Raw genomic sequence first — 11,159 nt, forward strand, 5'->3', positions numbered from 1 at the left:
ATTGATTATTTATCATTAATATGGCAGAATTTGCATTTGATTAAGAGTTTGTTATCTATAAAATACTGTTACATAAGTTTAATATATAATCCAATTCAGAGTTAGGTTATACTTATTTGTTCCTTATGATTGAAAGCTTATATTTGCATTTTGTGAAAAACATCATTTCTGATTAATAGTAAGAAATTCCATAAGTTTAGTATCGATGTAGTCAATTTCTTTTGATCAATAATTATTGGTAGAGAGGATGAAAATTAGAGTGTTTATAGTTTTGATGTTTGAGTGACCAGGGTGCTGTTTGTGATTTGTTTGATCATTACTGTTAAAGTGATTGATTTTTATTGCCATGTTTCTATAACATTTAACTGGAAGTTGTACGATTTTGATTTTATTAAGTTTATAGCTATTAGAAGAAAAGTGACGCTGAGCACTAATCTCTGTGGAAATCCATTTGTGAGTATTATTGAATTGGTAAAAATTCCCTTGTTTCTAACACCAATTACGTATATGTTCTCTTAGAAAGTTTTTAACAAAGTCAAGTATGGGTTCTCCATCTCTTTTTTCTTAGAGTATAGAAATCACTCGGTCTTTCCATAAGTATGAAATGTTTTCTTAATAACTAGACTTATAGCTATAAGTATACGACATGGAGATTTTTCTTAAATGACTCACATATGGTGTTATCTAGGTTAAGAAGGTGATCGTACACAGACTTTTTTTTCTGAAAAGAAGAGAAGCTTGAAAGTCTCTGTAAATTCTTTCAACGGAATTGGTTTGTAAAAAGGTGAATTTTCATTTAGAGTCGTAGTTATGAAGGAGTGAATTGTCCCTACTGTTGAAAGCGTGCTTCGATTTATTTTTTGCTAATACGCACTCAATATTCCACCATAAGATCTTTGTAGATTCAATCTTCAATAGTGGAATGGTTGTAGTTTACTGTCGCTAGGATATAGTTTCGTTAAATTTATTTATTAGTGAGTCTATGTTGTTTTTTTTGTTAGATTTAGGCTTTTCTAGATTTATAATGAATTCGTTCAAAATATGTTGCTATGTAAATAATTGACTTTTTTATAATTAAATATTTTTCTATTGATAGTTGAATTATGTAGGATATTATTAGTTGTAGATAGTAAAAAAGTTGTCATAGGCCGAAGTGGCCGCTGTCGTAGAGTTCGAGTCTACAAGTGATAAAAGAGGATCTTATTGTTAGGTCTATGCTGCTAAAAACTCCGTTTGAAGAGTTAAATCTAGTTAGAGAACTTTTTATTTAAGATCGACATATCTGAATTTTCTAGAAATTTGTTTATTATTACTTCTTTAACTATTGTGCGGATTAATCTCTAAATCATGTTGTAGGCGTCAGTCACCTATTAATATGATTAGATCGGGTAATTGTTGTAGGTCATTAAGCTGTTTTAAATCTAAAGTTTGGCTGTTAGTTAGATATATTGAGCAGATGGTGAATTTTTATAGAACAAAATTTCTATTACTACCATTTCGAGTATAGTTGTGTATGTGATCTTTTTGTAATAAGCCGAATTTTTAATATAGATGTTCTTTTTCAATAATGTTTCTTGAAGTCTTTGATATTAAATTTGGTAGAAGATCAATTTTCTGAGGAAACCATTCTAATTCCATTACATTACTCTTATATGTGTTTTTCACGGAGAAAATTTGTTTTTTCTGGACCATAGCCATTTTTATTGTATTATTTTTCAAGTCTTTTGAAAATCTTTGTCAATTTAGTATTATCTTTGTAAAGCTAATTTTAAAAATGATCTTGAACTAAGATAAATATACAGTGCATGAATCACTTTCGCTATATCGATCTTATTCACAGGTGATTATGGGTTCTATAAGTTTTATTGAGGAAATTTTTTAATTAAAAATAATTGAGGGCGTAGTTGTTAGTTGTGTTTGCAATGTAACTTGAATTAACTTTTTCGGACTTGGGATTTATTAAAATATCAATACTACTTTCTGAATTGCAGTCAAGTTTCATTTCAGTTAGTGATATGCCGATAGATGTATAATCGAACAATGCGAGTTTGAAGGTAGTAACGACGATAGCTCTGTCGTCGGTGTTTTGTAGCATATTCTTGTAGGATTGACTGTAAGGTGCTATTTGTACTGTTCATGTTAACTTGGTTTTGAGTAATGGTTGTTGCATTTGGAATCAGTTGGTGAGATACTTTCGTTGTTTAGGCATTCCCTAGCTAAATGGTCCTCCTGCTTATAAAAAAACATATCAGTATATCACTCTTAGCGTATCTCCAGTATGTAGTATCTTCGAAATCATTTTGGAAGAAGATTGGGAAATTTGTTGTCAGAAATTTTCAAGGATAAATTGGGATACAACCGGATAAACGTTTAATAATATTAGTCTTTTGGAGCGAGAAATGAGAGGTCTGATTTCCAAAATATGATCCCTTATAGAAATTTTCTTTGTGTTTTTAGATAATTTTTCAGCGATCACCTTCGTGAGTATAACTATATATTCTGTTGTTAAAGATTTTTGACGTGAATCTTATCTTTGTTGACTTGGTGTGCTTCGCTCTTTCGACGATATATTGCGTTAGCATAATTAACTTGAGATTGAGCTTAGACAGTGGAAAAGTTTTCGTTGAGTAGGGCTTCTGATGCACCACTGTACTCAGCGGTTGCCATCGTGTCAGTAGCTTTTGTGTAGCTGCACCTTATTCTTTGACGGCCCTCGGTATACTTTTCTCATTTTTTTTTTATCATAACATTTAAAACCTATACAATGATTTATTTCTGCTTCACAGAATTTAGCAATTACATAATTAAGAATTTATATTAACTTGAACAAGGATTCAAATTTTTAAGTTACAATATTTTAAGAACTCGATAATGATTTGACATGCTGCTATATCAGGTTTTACAATTCTAGCGGTACGATCAGACGGTATAATCGGAGCTTATACAGTATTTTATACATTAAATCTCTTCGTCATATAATTTGCACTACCACAGAAAGTGATTCAGATTGTTTACTTCCTTTCTACAGGTGCACATATAATAAGGAACGACATTAATTCTACTTAATGATTAAGTCACATGATAGTAACTCAACCTAGCATGATTTTTCGAAACATTAAGTTTTCTCGAAATGTTTTTGTTATAAAACCACGGCTCGTTTTTACTTTCATAGTATAATTTAAAATCATTTTACTTTTTGTAATGCCTTCTTTTAGAATTATTTCAGATATTTTTTCTATCGCTTTTTTTCTAAATAATTCCAACATATCTGAGAAAAGAATTTGCAGAAAATTTATATACACATTTTCGATAGTAAGTTTGGCTATGATGTCTGCGCTTTCATTACTCTTACTTCCTGCGACGGACGGTCACAAAAAAAAACAAAAATAGACGTGAAAGTTAATATTTGACGCTTAATTTGTACCGCTAATATTTTTCTTTAATTGTTAGTATGAAAGGATTAACCTTAATGCTATCATCTCTCGATTTAAGACTTCAGTGAGCTTTTAATGAGTCAGTAAAAATAAAAACATCTTGTATATCATATTGGAGTGCAATATTCATTGCAAGAATAAGGGCAATGTATTGCCCTGTATATAGCGAGGCGTTGCTATTAATACTTTTGAAAATCTGAATGCTTAAAATAACGTAAGCAGCTTCCATAAAAGATGAACTACATAAGAAAAATGAAAAAAAATAAAATAAAATGTTGAGTTGACGAAAACTTGAATCGAACTATTGTTGAATGCACAAGAACAATGTTACAGACCAAGAGTTTACCAAATTTTCTTCGGGCGGAATAAAGCGATTCTTGTAGGATACAATGGAGATTCATCAAATTATCGAATGTATTTTTCCGATACGAAAAGAATATCAGTGTCTAAACATGTCGTATTTAACGAAAAATGCAATATTTTCAATTCAGTGGCGAATGAAGACGATGAGAAAGAAATAAGTTTTTCTTTTTGTACTATAGAGTACAATGAGCCGGAGAAACAGCAGCTACAGCAACTAAATGATAAAGTCGAGAACGCAGAGCGAGAGTCGAACTGAGACGAAACTGCACAAGCTCCTTAAGCTCCTGAAGCGCGTCGACGACTAAAAGATCGAGCAACCATGAGACCACCTGTACGATACGAAGTGAACGTCTTGTAATATAAAATTCCAGATACTTTTTAGGAAGCAATAAATAGACCAGAAGCTGATAAATGGCGAGCAACCATAAATGATGAGCTGGAATGACTTTCTCGCAATGAAACTTGGAAGATTGTGCCTCGTCAAGCTGGTAATGTATAGGTGAGGTGAAACGAAGGAAGAAACGACACCGACCGTTGATAATTCATTTCCACTATTTTTTTATTTTCACATTTTTTTTTTTAATGCAGGTTACAGCTACACTAACTAAACGCTGGTCACAACCTTGATCGCTCGCTGATATACGTAAACAAGCCTCGCTTATCGAAGCGCTCAGAAAAGTCTGCCGACGCAGCCCTTGCTCGCCGCATTTAAAGATTTTCTCGAATCCTCCCTCCCTCGCTTCCTGTTAGCGGCGGGGGCGTCGCCGTGTTGGGGCCTTTCGTTTCCCTAATCGCCCTACTGCCGGACGGCCTCGGATTAACTCAAGTGGCCTTACCGAGCTCGCAGATGATCCGCAAGAACGAAGTATATACAGTTCTTCATTGTGGGGTCGAGTGCAATTTCGAAGACAAATTTTCGAACTGCCTGGGCGGGAGGTCATCAATGTGCTGCTGCGTCAGCGTACATAATATGGGCGATTAGGGCGCCGCATATGCCAGTATTATGGCCTACGAGTCCGCGCGCGTCTAAGGGCTGCCCCGACATCCTCCTCGCGGTAGTTTCTCTTTCGGTGCGCGCGCTTACAAAAACATGCCCTCGGTATGTGTTTCTTTAAGGCACAGGTATCTTGTCGCGGGTACGTAAGTAGTTAGTCCAGCACGTTATTTTTTTCTTTTTTTTTTTTTAGCCGAGACCCGCGCGGGTCCCATACTTCGTCGGTTTCCTTCTTCGCATCCTGTCCCCAATCTCTCCCTCTTACCAGACCGGCACCGGTGCACCCATGGTTCTATTGTCAACAGAAAACTAAGAAAACTAGTACCTCAACGTGAATCTTCCAAATAGTCAAAAATAAAGACGGCAAGTCGAATCGCTATAAAGCAAGTTTTGCGCTTGTGATTTTCAACAAAGAGAAGACATTGACTACGTCGAGACATTTCCATCAGTTGGTTTTACTGGCTCACATTCCGCAGGACGATTTAGAGATGCCATCGTTTGACGCGCGTACAGCTTGTTTATTCGGTGACCTTGACGAAGAAATTTACATAAAAGTTCCTGAAGGAATTGATATTAGACAGAGAACTAACGGTGTAGTTATACAAATCGCTTTACTGGTTAAAACAAGCACCACGATGTTGGAACCGCAAGTTGTCTGCTTATCAAAATATCTTAGATACTCCGAGTGATAAAGATCGCACTCGTTGGTTCCTTTAATTTGAGCTCGAGCGCGTCTGGGGTAAACCCAAAATGTGTTTGCCACACGCGCGCAAAGGTACCTATAGATAACACAGAGAGGGGGAGAGTTCATGACTGTGATCTGCTATGTACCACCCTCCCAAATTCCTGATTGGACCTTGACCGAGGGCCTGAAGGGCGAGAATAGTTTTTCTGTCTTCGTTCCGTAGAAATAAAATTGAAGAATTAGTTTTTCGCTGACAGGTTGAACTGATTTGGTGCTCAAGATAGATTGTGTGCTAACGTACATTGTTTCATCCTGTAACTTCCAAACTATCAAGTCCGCGTGTCTATTTACATTAAGTGTAATCACGCGGCAGCGATTACATGTGCGACAAGAGTACAACCGTGTGACAGCGATTATTCCCTATGCGAGCCAGAAACGTATAGAAAAAGAACTAAGAACAGGGTCACTTGGTAGGGGACGCAGCGCGTTCTCTGAGGTGTCTCCCACCACACGGCTTTGCCCATTCCTTTTCATCAGCGACGACGTAGCGAGAGTTAACCCGTTTCCGAGAATCCGGAGCTACAGAGCGTCTTAAACTCTGGAAGCATCTTCCTTCCCAACTGTGTGTGTGTGTGTGTGTGTGTGTGGACACTGTACGTACATCAAACTTCGTAAACGTCTCTATTACATTGAATGGCCATTTAATCTTGCGGCTAATGTACAGGCTAATCGATCCTCATTCTTCATTTTTAGCATAATATTTCTTTTTTTTTATTCCTTTTGATTCTTTATTATTTTAATTTTACATTTATTCAATTACTTAATCACCTGTTTTTAATTGTATTAAGTTTATAAGTATTTGTTGGTCAAATGGCTTTCCCTTACATATGATTGGGGTTTTTTATGCTGGTAAACATTTCAAATTTACTTTTATTAAAGGCTTTAAGTATTTTATCTATAGTTCTGTTTTGTCACTTGCAATACACACGCCCACCTAAGTCGATTCAATTATCATTTATATTTAGCGAACTCAATTGCAAAGGTAAGACTTAAAAGTATTTAAAACACATCTACTATATAACTATATAGGCCGGGCAGCCGAGAATGTGCATACTCTTCGTGTTTGGTTTTCTGTTATACTATTTCATATGGTGTTTTGCTAACTACATATTGTGAAGATCGCGTAAGTAATATGTTTTGCTTGACCCCATTACTTTTTAACTCTTTGAACGTCTGAAAACATGCATCTAGTTACATCTGGCAGTAAAACGCCGTATACTGTATGCGAATCCTTCCATTTTACAGATAATTTTGTAAATTTTGATTTTCATATTCACGATCTTGATCCAACTTAATCATCTTCTCGCTCTTTTTAAATTGTGTTTGCATAATTAACTTGATGAATTTTGTTGTATAATTTTGTGCTCAATCGAGATACACGCAGATAGATTTTGTGCTAAAATAAACATGGCGTGCGCAAATACACATACAATACACATAAAATAATCCAACTGTACGGGACATCGACGTAAGCAACTGTAGTTTTGACAGCAACAGTCGTCAAGTATATAGGTGCAGTGTTCCACAAGATTAACCTGAATATAATAAGCGCATGACGTCAATATCAAGAGATACGATTAATGTGCTTATAGAGGGGTACCTTTCCCCTATATAGCTACTAGTTCTTAAGAGGCAAGAAATATGAACTGAGTAAGAGGAACATCGACGGAGAAAAGGATAGTTGACAGAGCATGAGAAGAAGCATATACGAGCGGAAGCAATGGAAACATTTTTCGGAACATGACAAAGGAGTGTAATTTTTTACAGGATGGACGATGAACGTATACCTTCATACCGAGGATTAAGAAGTATGGGTACTATGGAAATATAGCGAAATAGAATAATTTCTGACTCAGAAATTTAGCGACCACGGTTGTTTCAGAACATATCTGTAGTTAAGAGAAGGGATAGATCCAATTATTAGTAATTACCGTTTCTGTGGCGAAGAAATAATAACACGAAGCAAACATTATTTAAGTGTCCTGCACATGAATGCGATGAAAACACGGTTATAACAGTAGAAGGATTGACTTGGTTATCGAAAGATAACCTCGTAGCAACCATGCTGTCGTTAAAAGAAAAATAGGGCATTATAGTTACCTTTATCAAGGAAGCAATTAAGATCAAAGAAGAAAGAGAGAGAGAAATGATAAGAAGAGACCAAAGAAATTGTGAAATTGGCAGACTAAGGAATACAGCATTCAGGGGGGGGTCCTTTGGAATCAGGACAGCCCCCCTCAATTAATATACTAAAAAAGAGTACCGGAGGGTATTAAATGATTTAAAGGGGATATCGTGTTACTGTTGTACTCCCGTATAGCCGTAAATAGAAACGGCTTTTTAGTCAGTAAGCCACGCTGGAGACTCTGGGACACGGCAGCATTGGAGTTGAGATCGTTTCGACGATTTCAAGAATATTTGCTGCGGTTTATAAAAGATGTTTACCCTAGAACTTAAAATTATATAAACATTAAAATTAATCTCGAACATGAACACTGAATAAACTTTAAGAAACCATGAAGTACAACTGTTCGTCACGTTCGATTACCTCCAAACTGATTACTTGCACTAGGATAAAAATACATTTTTTGGCACTCTATAAGCGAAAGTTATAAAATTCGGACCTCGTGGAAAGTCTCATAATCTCAGCTATCTTCCTCGTAGATAAGGATATTTTAATTTTAATTGAATGTCATTTAAAATTTACACGACGAGAACCAGAGGTGATGGACGAATTCTGACGCCGGATTTGAATTCAGCGCATCGAAAGCCTTCGGGTATACCTAGTCAAGTGTCTGAATTTTTTTGGCTGTCGGCTTGTGTAATTGAAAGAGTTATATTTGTGATTTAATAAGATACTGCCATAGAAACTCTAAACAATTCATAAAACTTTAACATAGCAACTCTAAAATACTCAAAAAAAAATTAAAATCTTAAGAACAAAATGCGAATATAAACAATTACCGGAAAAATCGTATTGCAACAAAAAAAAAAGAATAAACAACCCTAAAAACTTTTTTTCGCATTTTAAAAGTCGACATAACATGGGTAAGGGTATATTCATAAAGCCACTACATTTGCTAAATATCTTGAAAGCATATTCTCCCCTCCCCCGCAACTTAGTATAACAATAGAACTTATGATTTTAAATAATATGCAAACTAACAAGAACAATCATGGCACATTTAAAAGTATAAAAATCACAAAAATAAACAACATAATTACCAACCTTAAAATCAAAAAGAGTCCGGAACACGATATATGATATTGATAGAAAATTACTATAAAGTACGTATCTCTAAAAGCAAAAAAATTTATTACTATAATGATAAGTACAATATCTTAATTATCTTATGTTCTTCTTAATAACAAAAATCATATTTATTTCTAAATCGGGCAAACCATCCGAACTTGTTACATCCTACTGACCATATAATCAGCCTAATTCTCACACTCTCACAAGTCTACAATAGAATAAGTAAACAGCTAGAGTAACCACTAAAAATCCGGTATACTTATGGAAAAAATGAATGTTTTAATGAATGTTATAATGTATTTCTCCACGTCGCTCATAGTCATTCGATAAAATTTGGCACAAGGAATTAACGTATAAACTTAATGAAACCCTATCGAAAAATCTATCTATTCTCATAATCATACATAGCCAATTATGTAGATGACACATCTATTTTAACAGTTTACTCAAATACAACAACAGCTTCTTATAATAAGAGAGGCTAAGCTAAATATCTAGAGATATATTTATATCGGCGACTAACATGAAGAGATCGCATTTGGACGAAACGTAAACAAATTAATCTACAGCTAAGAAAATTCTACCTACTACTAAGTAGAAAATTCAAATTATCGATCAATAATAAATTACTATAATATACAAATATATAATCAAACCAGTATATATAGAATTCAACTTTAGAATACAGTCGCAAAATTAAATACTGATGTCATTGAAAGATTCTAGAATAAGGTTTTATAATCCATTACAAATGTATCGCGATACAAATGAAATAGCTAGGAAAGCTGGTCGTAAAAGGTACACCAACCAACTAACGAAACATCTAAACAGATTGGCGAAGAATACGAGGTGTGTTCAAAAAGTACCCGGAATTATCGTTTTTCTAAAAAATTATTTATTTATTCGTTTACATCAATGTGGTCCCCTTCAAAGTAATCCCCCCCAGATATAATATACTTATGCCAGCGTTTTTTCCACTCTTCGAAGCACTCTTGATATTCACTTTGTGGTATGTCCTTGAGCACTCTCAGCGATTCGACCTTTATTTCTTCAATCGAGGAAAAACGCCGTCCTTTCATGGGTCTCTTCAACTTTGGGAACAGGAAAAAGTCACACGGAGCCATATCTGGTGAATATGGAGGTTGGGGCAAGACTACGGTATTGTTTTTGGCCAAAAAATTACGAACAAGTAACGACGTGTGAGTAGATGTGCTATCGTGATGCAAAAGCCATGAATTGTTTTTCCATAAATCAGGCCGTTTTTTTCGGATTGCTTCACGCAAACATAGAATAACTTCAAGATAATACTCCTTATTAACCGTACGACCTTATGATAAGAACTCATGATGCACCACGCCCCTGCAGTCAAAGAAAACTGTAAGCAAAACCTTCACATTTGATCGAACTTGACGTGCTTTTTTCGCTCTTGGTAACGTTGAATGCTTCCAGGTGGACGACTGTGCTTTGGTTTCGACATCATAACCGTACACCCATGTTTCATCACCAGTTATGACCCTTTCAAGCAAACTTGAATCGTCGTTGACGTCGTTTAACAGCTCCTGAGCGATGTTCATGCGATTTTTTTTTTGGTTAAAGTTCAGCAGTTTTGGAATGAATTTTGCTGCCACCCGTTTCATGCCCAAAACATTCGAAAAAATTTGATGGCATGAGCCAACTGATATGCCAACATCATCAGCGACTTCTCTGATTGATTCGGCGATCGTTCATAACCATTTCTTTCACTTTTTTCACGTTTTCATCGGTTGTTGATGTGCTTGGGCGTCCGGGTCGTTCGTCATCTTCAACGTTTTCGTGGCCATCTTGGAAACGCTTATACCACTCATAAATCCTTGCTTTACTCATAGCAGACTCACTATATGCCTTTGTTAACATTTGACAAACTTTACTACACTTTATTTCATTTTTTACGCAAAATTTAATACAAATTCTTTGATCCATTTTTTTTCACAAACGAAAATCGCCGAGCTCGAAAAACACGTCTAACGTTAGCGGCTGCCACTTAAAAAGTAAGCAATGAATATTGCTGAAAATTTTATCGTACTTCAGGGGCATGTGTACCAACATAATAAAAAAAAATTTTATACAAGCGGACTCTCCAAACCCGCGAAATTTAAAAATTCTCGTTACTTTTTGAACACACCTCGTATACCAACACAATAAAAAAAAATTTTGACAATCGGACTCTCCAGACCCGCGAAATTTAAAAATTCCGGGTATTTTTTGAACACACCTCGTATAATGCAAACAAATTCAAAAGTATCAAGTTTCAAGAAATACAAAGCACCATTTAATCTATTTAGTTTTTTCGTACTGATCATCGGAGAAGTATTTACTTATAATATAGAT

The sequence above is a fragment of the Phymastichus coffea genome, unplaced genomic scaffold, assembly GCF_024137745.1.
Source record: "Phymastichus coffea isolate CEN01 unplaced genomic scaffold, Cenicafe_Pcof_1.1 PCOF00003, whole genome shotgun sequence".
In the NCBI taxonomy this organism is placed as follows: domain Eukaryota; kingdom Metazoa; phylum Arthropoda; class Insecta; order Hymenoptera; family Eulophidae; genus Phymastichus; species Phymastichus coffea.